The sequence below is a fragment of the Motacilla alba genome, chromosome 13 (genome assembly GCF_015832195.1).
Source record: "Motacilla alba alba isolate MOTALB_02 chromosome 13, Motacilla_alba_V1.0_pri, whole genome shotgun sequence".
Lineage (NCBI taxonomy): Eukaryota > Metazoa > Chordata > Aves > Passeriformes > Motacillidae > Motacilla > Motacilla alba.
This window is the reverse complement of record NC_052028.1, coordinates 12152935-12166521: the sequence shown is the minus strand read 5'-3', so window position 1 is coordinate 12166521 and position 13587 is coordinate 12152935. Positions and strand designations below refer to the sequence as shown.

The window sequence follows — 13587 nt, the reverse complement described above, 5'->3', positions numbered from 1 at the left end:
TAGTGGCGGCTGGCAATGCTGCACTTGAATTTGCCGGGGTAAATATTCCCACCTCGCCCCCTCCCCATCCTCAGATTGCAGGTGAGTTCCGTGGGATGCTTCCACTGCCTGCCTCTGAGGGCTCACCCTCTATCCTTAACTGGCTGTGTTTAAAATCACCGAAAGCAAAGAATAATCTCCTTTCTTCCCAACTTTTTTTTTTCTCTTTTGTGCTGTTTTGAATTTTCTGTCTTTGCAGAATCTAAATGAAAGCCAAAGGGGGCGGGGGGGAGCTTTTTCCCGTTATGCCTATTATCCCCCAGCTGTATTTTGACTCTGGTTTAGATGTGTTCAGTTTCTCATTAAGGCTAAGCTAGAAGGAACAGCTTCAGTCTTAAAGAATTGCTTCTTGTCCATCTATCCTTGCAGTGCTTTTATTAAATGGACAAAAAAAAAAAAATTGGATGGTAGAAGCTTCTATATTTCAATGAAAAAGGCAGCCTGCTATAGCAAGTGAGAGACACCAGATACAGGCAATTGGAGGGGAAAAAAAAAACAAACAACAAACCTGTTTCATGACCTGAACTTGCTCACCAGTCTCAGCCTTCCATTCAGTTGCATGGCTCTTACTTCTGTGTTTTGCCAAAGTCTCATCTTGTAGTTTAATGTGAAAACACAGACAATACTTGCATAAAATCAGTGGCATAATACTTATCATTTTATGAATCACAGCAGCAGACCTGCCAATACTGGCCAGACTTTGAGCTAGTATTCTCTTTCCTTTTGAACACAAAAGTCTTTCTTCGTATAAAAAACGGAACATCCCCACTTGTTCCTGTAATTCCACAGAAATTCAGAGACAGCAAGATTGTCTCATGAACTCAAAGCAGTAAATGTTTTTATGTTAGGTAAAACAAGAGTTCTAGAAATAACTAATATCACCAATCTCTGAGAAGCAGTGCCCAATAGCCAACGCTTCAGAGCCATTCTTTCTCATCCTAGTCACAAGTGTATTGCAGCCCTGCACTACACAGTGGGATGGGCTGACAGGAAGCAAATGGATGTGCAATAAACTCTTAGTTCAACAGTGGGGAAGCAGTGGGTTAAAAAACAAACAAAACAAACAAGACTAAAGAACACAAACACCAGAAATCAAAAGGAAAATCACATAACTGGAAAAAAAATAGTATTTCCAGGCTTGCATTTGCTATGTCCCTGGTACTGAAACCTCTGAAGTGGCAGAACAGTGAAATTGGTGCACACTCGCAGTGAAATTGGTGCACGCTCGTCCTGCAGATCCTGCTCACACTTGCACTCCATCACACCACACGTGTGAGCACTGACAGGTTCCCAGCACATCCGTCACAGTCATGGGCAATTCAAACCCCTGGTAAACCAGTCACTTCAGATTCTAATGCAAAGGTTCGTAATGTTATAGATTATACACAGACATATGTGGTATTACATCATATTGCATCCAAAAAGTATTTCTGGAACTTTAATTTCCTCAAAATCAACATTTAAGAATATTTGAAAATGCTTTAACTCAACTACAGGGAAAGGATGAAATCAAATTGGTTTATATACTGCAATAATGTTTTAAATACATTTCAAAAACCAACCAACCAAACAAAAACTAATCAGTAATTCCTGCTCAGAACTGACTCTATGCAATGTTTTTCTTTTTTTCTCTCCCACTTTGTGTTATGTGTTCAATTTATCACAGGCCAAAAATCTACCAGCCTTTCTAGTCCAGGAATAGCTTTGCTATTTCAGTTTCAGTAAGAGAAGTTTATTAATTACCAGTCATTCATAAATTATGTGTGCCAATTACTCCTGCACTCATTCATACATGATGTTTAACAAACCCAAAGCTGATAATCCAATAATCCATAAGAGAAGTATGCATTGCTTTAAATTACAAAGTGCACCACGCTTTATTGTCAGCCTGTCAAAGAGAATCCACTGTATGTTAGCATATATACCACACAAATATGTATAAAAAAACCCAGAAAATCTAACATTCCAAGGAAAATTATATACAGCCAATAGAGGAAAATAAGCCAGTATAGAAAATAAGGCTAGATTTGTTGCTTAACAGAAATGTCCTCCACCAGCCATTTAAAAAACAAGACCCCATGGGAAAGAGTAACAGCTGGTGTGTGAATGCAAACATTATGGTACTGCCAATATAATATTTGTTTCTGTTCCAGTTGGGGTGTTTTAGAAGGAATTTGTGATATGTGCCTTATTCTGACATGCCTTTCTTTATGGAAGATCACTTCCCATCCTGCTACCTGCCTCCTCAGACTGCAGTCACTTAGCTGTGACTCAGGCTTTTCCTGGGAACCTGGGCAGGGATGGGAACTGGTTTGGGATGGGAGATGGAAACAGCTTGTTTGACCAAGCTTTCCTTACAGGTATCTAGGTAAAGCAAAAGTGCTAGTTCTTTAAAATAGATTGGACAGTTTGGGGCAAAATTGGACACAGGGATTACCAGATGTCCTGCTTATATCTGTGGAGACATTTACAATCAATCATTCTCCCAAAGTCTAACTACACACCCTGAGTGTTCAGCTGTGAATTCCTTCATGCAGAACAAAATGCTCCCTTATCCTGTGCTGATCTTGCCTGGACTTTCTGTGGTACCACTGAATTTTCATGGCTGTAACGGCCCAGAAACACCACTGCATGAGCTGAAGACAGGAATGCACCTTATCAAATTAGGAGAGAAAAGATGCTCTAGAACTGACACCCAAATAGGCACCATCCTGTGAGGCTTTGAAAACCTCTGGGCCTGATTTTGGTCCTAATATCAGGAATGAGCAGCACAACCTTCGTGACTCAAGATCAGGGTTGGCCCCTTCTGTCAGCTAGCAGGAGTGATTCCAGGCAACGGCTCCAAGTGAGTCACAGGCTAAAAGTTGCTGCCAGCCTCAGTCCCTATTGGATTGCTCCAACTGGCCTGTTTATATTCCCTCCTGTCAGGAACAGAGCTCCTCACTGCCAGTTTTTAAAACAATAAGAAGGTGCCACTGTGAACATGAAGCCTCAACTGCGTGGGGAGGGGGAAAAAAAAACCACAAACAAACCATCTCCTAAAACAGTCTTGGCAAGTAAAGGGGATGATTGGAGAGCTGCTGGTTTCATCTCCTTGAAAATACCAAGAAAGTGCAGGTTATTCTTAATCTCTAAGGCTCCTGCTATGGCTCTGCAGGGAGAGGTAGCATTACAGAGTGAAGCCCCAACCTGAGACTTCCAGAGCCACAAGATAAATGATGTAGCAGATGTTGTCAATAGCCACAGAATATTTTCCATGCTAACTAAATTTCACTAGAAGTTGTGTTTTATGACCTGTTGTGCCTCTGCAGAATCCCTCATTTCCATGAAATAAAAGTGATTTAGCAAGTCTTGGACCAGATGGTTCTAAGGATACTCTTTAGCTGCTTTGGTCTGCAACCTTTAATAGCCCTATTAGAGACCCTGCTAAAAGGGTTACAGAGCCAAGGTTTGAAAATGTGACCATGTAGACAATTCTAGAAACCCTTATAAATCATTCTATAAAGAAAGATTAATTTGGTGTCATTGCAGTAAAAGCACAAAATGTCTGGGACCCTGCCTTCTGCAGGGACTTTGATCCATCCATCCTGACTCCTGCATTTAAGACAAATCAACATAAACTACATAAAACATTTTCTGACAGCCTAGTCTTAACCTTCCTCTTAGCCAAACAGCTGCCTTAACCAACTCCTGACCTGCTCTGTGGATGGTTCAGAGCAGAAGAGAGGCGCCAAAAAATGTCTGTGGAAAAAGAAAACCATTCTTCCCCCTCCCCACCTTAGGTTGGATACAAAGAGCAGGAAAAGCCTAAATAACCAACTTGCTTATCAAAACCATTCCAACAAATATCACAGTTTCTCACATGGGCTAATAAAATACCCTTGGTGTCTGAGGCACTGGTGCTGGGCAGATTTTAGGTAATGCAGACTGGCTGTCCACCTTGGCTCGCTCTGAACATTACCCCACACTGCAGCAAGTCCCACTGGCAGAACAGAGATTTACTGTTCAAATACCTGAGAGCTGCTGCTTCTGAAAAGAGATCGGGATTGGAGGGAATGGTCAGACCCTGCCCTTACAAGCAAAGGCACTACAGAGACTTCCTTCAAAAACAAGAGTTTAGGCATGGGAATTCTCATTCTCTTTCTCCCATAAGAGGAGTTGGAGACCCTTAGGTACGAAGCAGGTCAGCAGCCCTCTGACTCTGAGTGTCCCAGATTGAACAGCACAGGAAGAGGCTCAGGAAGTTCACTCTGCTGCTGACCAAGTGATTCCAGGCAGAAAGGAAAGCTCTCATAAGCAACAGCACAGGGCAGCTCCCCTGGTCCTGGGCAAACACATCCCTTGTGAGCTGATAAAATTCATCTCACCAAACCCTCATGAGCTGACCTGGACAGAAAAAGATCTCAACATCTGAATTAAGAAGTTAATCAATGTCCAAAATTAAATTACTTTATTATCCCAGCACTGAGCAGCAATCATTCATCTGCAATAGGAAACCAGCAGATAGGCCTGTTCTCATTTTATCCCAGCATGCAGCTTAAAAGGACTCTCCAAATTCCACTGTCAAAACAAGGTGTCAGACCACCTAATGAACAGAATTGCTATTTAGGTACTGATGAAAGACAGGGTCTTATAAAAATAAATCATGCTTTAAAAATCATACTAACTCACAACACTTAATTATGTCAAATCACATCACCTATTCTCACTTGCTTATTTTCTATAAACCTGGAGCTTTTCTGAGATCCCAAAGTGATGAGTGTTAAGACAACAGATAGGCTGTTTACAAATTATGACTTCCATCTGGTTTATTTTCCTGTATCAGCTCTCACTGTTGTGGCACATTAAATTAGGGTTTCACTATTTCCAGTAAATTACCCTTTTGCTCTCATTACCTGGCATGTTCCTACTGACCTTCATCTATCAGCTAGAGCACAAATTATTGGTTTTTTCATGAACTGTGGTTACACCTGTGCACCTCACACCTTCCAAGAGAAAGGATTCATGATAAGCTTTCAAAAGCTAAAAACGTCATTCCAGCACACCCTTCCCACCACAGTTTGATTCAATTTTTTGAGAGACAAAAAAAAAGTTATTCCAAGAACTTTTGATAACTTTAGTTTGGGAAAAAAAATCCAACAAAATGACAAAAACCTAAACCAACAACACACCAAAACCCATAAGCTTTGGATACATGAAGCAAAAAGGAAGGGGGGAAAGAAGTAGGAATTCTTCCTGCAAGGCACTGGAAGGATCAGCAGCAGCCACGACCAGAAAACTCAACCCCAGACTGCCTGGCTGCTGCCTTCCAGACCTACTTGCACAGGCCAGGAAAGAGAAACTTTTTCATTGTACCAGCATAATAAACTATTGCTAATTCAACAGGTCAGTACCCTTTAAAGAGACAAAAATGTCACCAATTTCTTTTCTCTCAGCCTTTCCCCAAAGTATCCAAACAATTTACATTTGTTTTTACAAAGGCAGACAGAACAGGAACCATTTCCCTCCAAAGGAGGTGGTTTGCATTGGGATTTCTTAGCCAAGATTGTTGCAGAATGTTACAGTTCCCTCTGGGGAAAGTGCTGATCCAGTCCAGCTGATCTGGTGCTATTGATCCCATACCCACCTCCAAGCTGCTCTTAAATCTCTCTGATGCTTCAAGAGAGTAATGCACAAAAACTGAAAAAAATCCAGAAATACAATATTTGTCCTCCCCTCAGCAAGACCAAAGCCCAGAGGGGGCCTGCAGAGAACAGAAATAGATGGAGGCAGATGCACCCGTGGTTCACAGGAGCTGAGCTCTGCCCACTGTGCGGACAATTAGTTCATCCACACAGTGCACCACGGTGAGCTGCAGATTTGGGGACTGCACCACATCTGGCTGGTACATGGGCACCACTGGCATCCTGTAAATGCATCTCTGCTGGGTACAAGTGTCAGCAAAAAGAGCAGGAGAAATCTTAATTTACCAAGCCTCACAAAATTTAGATTTTGAGACGGAGGGCAAAACATGAGAAAATACTTTAGCATCCCTGCTTTCCTTTTGATTTCTCCCTCTTCACTCTTCAATTGAGGCTCACAGCCTGCTAGAAATAAAACAAAATAAAAGGAAAAAAAAAAGACAAAACATCCAAGTGCCTTAGCAGCCAGGCAGGGACCCCTCTTGTGTTTATCAGTGCCTCGCTGTGGGTGGGTGAACAGGGAACAGAGCACCAGGGGGCTGCCAGCCCAGGAGTGTCGCATGGCTGGAACAGCAGGGCTTGCAGTGCCATCAATCATCCCCGGGCTGCCTTCAGAGCAGAGCTGCCGCCAGCAGCTCCCAGCCCTGCCAGGGCCACCGGCCCAGAATGCCAATCCCGAGCCCAGCCCCGGCAGGGCCGGAGCGAACACGGATCAATTCAACGGCAGCGCAACGGGGATCAGGGGTGGACCAGTCGGGCTCAGCAGCAAAACAGATGAGCCAGGGATCCTGCAGGAAATCCTAACAAAGTAATGTTAGGAAATTAACCATCAGTAATGGTTTTCTCACCTTTACTTGATTTCTTCCAATCTTGTTTTTATTCCTTTGTTTCGGCTGATGCCCGTAAAAAGGTGCATTGTATAAAGCCTCGAGCAGAGACCCCTCCTCCTCTCTTTTCTGGGGGAGTTACAAAACCTGAAAGCCTGCAAGGGCCAGCTGTTATCACCACCCTTCAAACAAGCCTCAGCTCCAAATGTCCCTGGCTGGTGCCAGCAGTGCCTGTGCAATGCTGGCTCAGTCCCCCACTACAGCAGAATATGTTCACCACAGGTATTATTACCTCAGTGAGGAGTGGAGAACCTCTGGCTTGCTGGGTGAGGGAACCTTTCCTTATAAGAATTTTCTCCACAGCCTGTCTTCACAAAGTGACTTTCTGAGGGGTATGTTTACAATCCTGGCTCTGTTTGCTCCCAGTGCTTTCACCCTCTGGAAGTGCTGCTGACCAGGGCAATAGCTGCTGGCACACCCACACACAACACAGAATTCTTTCCTGCACCAGGTCTCCCAAGATCTCATTTACAACCCAAAATGTGTGTATCCCACCTCTCCTGCCACTCCCTGGAGCTGGGAATTGTGAGCATTGTCCAGCTTCCAGTCCCATCCATCACACCCTGACACAGAGCTGTGGGCTTTGAAATCACCACCCAGCAGTGTGGCTGACAAAGCAGCACCTTCAAACACAAATTGCTCTCCTGCACCAGGGCTGAAAAAATGGAGTTTGGTTTCTTCAGTTCCCTGACAAAACAAAGTCTGAGTGAGCAGGAGAAAATCCCTCCTGGGCAGGGGAGCCAGGGCTTAGCCATTCCTTCCAGAAGTTACACTTCATTATTACTCATGAATAAGCTGATGAATTACACCAGGAATCACAGATGGCACAGGGGGAACTCTCAAGTCCAGCAGGGTATTTGTGTTGCAATTACAATGATCAATTCCATCAGAAAATATCAACACGAGTGCTCTCATCACACAACTCACTTTACACAGCACAAATTTCATCAGAGAGCCCCAGTTTTACCATGGGACCCACAGTTTTGTCAGTGGGTTACACAGGTTAGCTCAGAAGACCTCTTCAAAGCATCTGCAGCAAAAAGTTCTGATTCAGAAGATAAAATCCACCACCACTCTGCACTATATGTCATATCTCTTAAAAGAATTCTATTCATACCACTTCTGATTTAGCAAAAAAAAAAAGTTACAATATCCTTACCCCATCTTAACGAGCAGCATAAATCCTTAAAGTGAAACTAATTTTTAAAAAGCTGCTGTATGGAGCTATTTGAACTGATGAGAGCACAACTGCAGAGCTATAGATAGAAGAGCACCCACGACTTCTCGGAATTCTCTGACACTTGTCTGGTCTGTGATCTAAAACCCTCTGACGTCAATTGAGGTTCCCATTGCAGCTCTCCATCCAAACTCCCAATCAGGAGCACATCAGCAAAGAGAATATTCTTACCTAGATGAAGAAGTTTCATCTTGTTAAGATGTTTTCCCTCTTTATTTACTGCCTTCAGGAGGGCTGTTTATGCATGACTTTGAATATCTGACTTAGCCCTCCTGACTTTAAAAGGAATATGCAGTGTGTGTGTGTGAAGCTACAGACACATGCTTTTGTCTTTGCAAGGATGTTTTCCCCTTTGTTTTTCAACAAAAAGCAAAAAGCAATTATAACTAGTTTTTTTTGTAAGCCTCTCAGTATAGGCACAGGTGAGAGTCAATGCTGGTGTTTGCTGGATTTGTCTCACCAGTGGTTAAAACCTGAGCTTTGACTTGTGTTTCTCTGCTGTTTGAACTGTTTTCAGACCTGTCTCAGAGGCTTAGGATCATACATCCCCAGAAAGTCACTGCATGGGCTCCTAGAGCTGCAGATGCTTCTGGGAGAGGGAATAGTTGAGAAAGTCACTAGAGATAATGCCTGTGGCTCAAAAATTAATTTAACAAACACTTTTTAGTATGTGATAAGCAAGAGTAACCACACAACAGCAATCCTTTGAGGAGCAGACCCAGCACGAAACTGAGCATTATTCCCATACAATTTATTGGTCTCCCAGTGCTATTCCCAACTATATACAGATATCCCAACATGCAGATTTCTCCTCCCCCCAGCCAATTGTCTAGTCATTTATTATTTTCTTACTGCTCTGTCCAGGCAGCGTCAGCAAATGTTCCAAGTGCTGGTGTCTTTCCATAGAGTTAATCAGTGTAATTGGGATGGTTTATAGTTCTGGACAGAGTGTTTTGCCATATGGCATAGGAGCCATGGGCTGCAGGAACATGGCAGCAGAGCAGACACCAGAATGCTGCAGTCTGAAGAGATTTTTCTCACTCCAGTGAAGTTGTTACAGCTCTCCCTGGATGGGAATGATCACAGAGGGTTAATTCCCTGTGGTTGATGAAAAAAGTGCCTCCCAGCTCCTCTCCTCATGTACAGCCAGGGGGACCAGTGACAACAGGGGTGGTGAAGGACCTTTGAGAGTGTTTTGGGATCCTTTGGGTTAAAACTTTAACTGATTACATCCTGTGACCACTGCAATGCAGTTACTTCTGGTGCAAGAGCTAGAACTGGTTTAAAGAGCTCGCAGCAGCAGAGCACAGCCATCCAGGACAGAAACATTTAACAAGCCCACTCCTTCCTTCCTGTCCCCGTCCTCCTGCCACTAATGGAGACAAATAATAGGTCATTGCCCATTTCTTTCTCAGAGTGAAATCTCTCCCCAGGTTCTTCATTTCCATATTTCTCCAGTCTCACTTTCCTACCCTGTTCCTGTATTCAGGCCTGCTCCCTGCCTCTCCTGCACGAACACTCAGCTGAATTAAGAAATAAACCACATCCAAATTCCATTCCCACCTGTGAGAATTAACTTTAAAATTCCCCCCTGTGTACACCCCTCACCAGGGGATGTAACACACCAGCAGCAGAGCACAACCAAGGCATTGAGATCACCACTGTGCAACCAGCACATCTGTAACCCTCACAGCTCCTTCTACTCAGCACCATGATAGGCCAAAAATTCAGTATTGGGGCTCTCTTCTCCCACACACCTCCTCTCTTCCATCTCCTTTCCACCTCTAGTGCTACAGGCCAGAAATTCAGACAAGGTGATGGAGAAAAACAGGCAGGCAATGAGTTTCATCCATTTTAATTGAATTGCATATCAATATTGATTGTGCTATTAATTTTGATAGTAAATCTAATCATTAAAATAAAAAGTCTGCTTGCAGTCTCTGCCAAGCCTTCCCAGCAAGGGTCTGGCAGCATTCCCCTCTAGATAACACGTTGGTGTGCAGTCAGAAATAAACGTCTGGGTGCAGAGTTTAGGGCTGCCCCTCTTTCTTTTCAGAACAATCTGTCCTTCCTGCTGCAGAGAAGAGAGAGACAGGCAGCCCCAGCACCATCACAATCCAGGCTGGGCTCTGCTCAGCTCCAGGGTCTGCTCTGTGCCCGGGGAGAGGGCTCAGGAGGAGGAAGAGGAGAGTTACCCCGGGCTGCACTGTTAATCACGGACAGCACAGTGCCTTTCTGTGCCCAGCTCTGATGTTCTCTGTGCAGCTGCCCCTCTCAGAGCCCACTGCAGTCAAGGAAACAAAGCTGATGAATTCTCCCACGTCCCGCAGCCCCAGCACTGCCCCAGCCTGGCTTTGAAGGTGATGGGGGAAGCAGTTATTGTGCACACCTCAGCCTGCCTCAGACCTGATGGGCATTTCCCTCCCCTGGGATGCCTTCTCAAAGAACACATCACATCTGAAGGACAAATGTGTGAGGCAGCTCACCTGAACACTATTCCCAACACATCCCTGCCAAGGTTTCTGGCTTGCTGTGCTTCAAAAATAAAATTCAAATCCCCAAACAAACCACTTCAGGAACCTTTGCTGAGCAGCACAGAACCAGGGTAGGGGTGAGGTATCTTCTGCCTCCGCAGCCTGCAGAGATCCCACTTCTCTGGAGCCACTGATGTGGCACCACTTTATCCTCACAGGGACCTGAGCCTTCCACACTTTGCAGAGAGATATTTCCTTTGCAAATACTTGTTTGGCAACAGTTTGTTTCTGCTGCCAGACATGATTTTTTACACTCAGAATTAATGATTAACAATTAAATTATTTGACAAGGGAATAGAAGCCCTGTGCTAATTAAATTCCTTCATCACTCCTCTTTGAAAAGGAAAAAGAAAAGAAAAATGTATTTCTCAGTATCAGCATTCAGCCAGAACAGGGCATTTTGTGATGTTGGACTTAATTAGATGGACAACCATGGTCACAGCCAAAAAAATTTTAAAAAAAGGTACAAAAATATTGCTCAAGGATCACGCAAATGGGAGGAGGAAGAGAAGGAAACAGCCAACTGGAGAGCCAGGAATCAAGTGAACAGACACATCCAGACTGCAGAAGAGCCACTTTCTAAACCAAATAATTGTTTATAAGAATATATCATCTGTTTAGCTGAAATAAAATGATGCAGACAGAGTAAACAGTGCCTGTATAGGCTGGGAAAAACCAGCAAAAGGTGTCCTGCAAAGCTTGGCTGCTCTGTTTTAAGGGATGCAACCCTGAGCTGCTGGGCTGCTCATCTCCACCACTCTCACATCTTGCTCGTGGCTGGACCTCCCGGGGGCTTGCTGGTGTCTGCTTACACGCCAGCATTAATATCACAAAAGATTATGCTAGTTCATCGACCCTTTGAAGAGATCCTTCCCATTGTAGCTGCTGTGATGATTGCCTGATGGCACTTTCTCAGCCAGATCCACTAGGGATTACAGCAGCATAAATAAGATAAGCCTCTGTCTGACTGCTATTAAAATGCTCGGCTCAGACAACTCTTACACCACTGCAAACTCCATCCTCGGTGGGTTTGTTACAGCCTTTGCCTCTCTTTGTTTATTCACAGAATAAATCTTCTCTCTGAGCAACACAACAACCCCCACTAAATTTCCAATACACTTCCAGTGCCAATAATTTTACAATCACTTGGCAATTCCCCTCTCCTTGTCTCTGTGAGCCAGGAGACGAACAGTCCTGTGGGACTTTTGAGGGTGTTCTGGAAGGATTGAGGGATGGAGAAAATCCCAGAAAGCTCCCAAATCAGCACATAGAGCACTAGTCCAGACAGACTGGAAGACAGAGGAAGCTGGCAGATTTTGTGGGTGCTGTCTGAGCTAGGCTGCCATTGCAAAGCTCAGCTGTCACAACCAGAGTGAAGATGTTGGGGCTCTGTTAGACAGAATCCATCCACCTGGGGAGGATCAGCCTCTCTGTAGCTCCCAGTGGTGTTTTCTGCCATAATTTCTAAGATAGAGAGTAGACTCTGCTGCCTGCTTCTGGAAAGGCTGCTCCCTATGCACTGCTTTCTTGCCTTTTCTGGTTAAATCCAGGGGAGTCTAGTTTTAGGAAAGCATCTAGTAACCAAACAGACTGGAGGGAAGTCAGAACTCATTATTCCCAGGTAAAGCCACACAGCAGTCAGACAGATTTTAAAACATGCATCAAGCCACTGAAACCTTGTGTGACAGTTCCAGCACATCCCCAGAGGTGCTCCCAGGGACTGGTCACAGGGATGGGCATGAAGCTGCAGGAAGCAGTGGGGCTGTGAGAGGGTGGTCCTCTCCCAGAGCTTTCTGAGCTTCAGTTATCCAAATATTTATTTCCATACGGGAAGTGAGCCCATGAAATTAATTGATTTTCAGTTTTGATGCAGAAAGGACCAGAAAATGGCACCCAAGAAATACAGATTCACTCATTGGAAGTGGGGTGAATATATCAAGAAGAGGCTTTCACACTGAATTTAGGGGGAAAATGAGCACCGACTTCTGTGCTCTTCCACCTCATTTTTTAAAACAAATGCCAGGGGAATTGCAGTTTCTAATTATCTTTTTCCACTTAAAGATTATTAGATGCTTATTAGGTTTGTATTGCCTCTCCCCTCCCACACACATTTTCCATTTCCATATACTTCATCCAGTCTACAGTTAATGAGAAGAAATCAGTGTATTGCACTGTCTGGCATCTTGCTGAAGTGGCAGAAGTCTTTGGTTACCAAGTCATTTGCTGCTTAATTGAAATCTTTTCTCTGGACTCATTGCCATGCAGACACTCCATTGGAATGCAGTAGTCAAGCCCAGTATTGATTGTCCTCCCACTCCCAGCTTTCTTCTGCGTTTGCAAATCAATTGCACCCTGTTGCTTTCCTTCTAAAAACAAATTAAATTAAAACACATCACCCATTCCACAACCCTGCTTATCCCGGAAACACATTGGCTCTGCTTTGCAGTATTTTCTTGGGGCAGAGATGGGGACAGGACAAGAAAGGGGCCATGGTTGTGGCAAGAGCAAGATGCACACCTTGCCAGAGAGAAAAGTGCAGCAGCCTGTTCAGAAATGGTCCAGTGGAGGAGTGGATTGGGACTACACAAAGGAGTGAATAAAATCCCAGTTTTAGGCTCTCACTGGAAGTGATCTGGAATCAATCTGCCCTCTTCACTGCAAATTAAACTGTTTTTAAGAGTTAAAAATCCAGCAATCAGAGAACTCTGCTGCAACTTGCAAAAGGAGCCAGACTGCAGTTGTGAGTTTGCAGGACTGAAAACCAAGGCTTGGCAAACCATTGCTGCTGACACCAGAAGAGAAAGTCAATGCAATGCAGTTACCAGATTCCTGATTTTGAAATTGGGCACCCAACCACTGTTGAATCCCATCTGATTTTTTAAAGTTCTGAGGAATCAAATGTTTCAAATGCTCTTATCAAGGCTTTGTCAAGATAACCTCTCTCTTTGGGGTTTCAGCTCAAACTTGCATTGGAGGAGCCCATCTTTGGGGGCAGAATCACATCAATACCATGCATAGTTACAGTCCCAAATTATTCCCAAAAGATCTTGTGTCAGTACTTAGCTGCAGGTCTGACTGCTGAAAAACTTCCCAAGGTGAGGACACTGGTGTCACTTGTGAGGACATGTGTAGCCAAATATCTCGTGCCTGTTGTAAACTCTCTTAGACCCCCAGCTGCTCTGTACGTTCCCATATCCTTTGTACTTAAA

The 13587-nt window shown here is 44.1% G+C and overlaps 1 protein-coding gene across 2 annotated transcripts in view; it reads left to right on the top strand.

Annotated features, from left to right (window-relative positions):
- Positions 1 to 13587, top strand: part of GLRA1 (glycine receptor alpha 1) — a 45184-nt gene that overhangs the window by 581 nt on the left and 31016 nt on the right. The window lies entirely within an intron of this gene.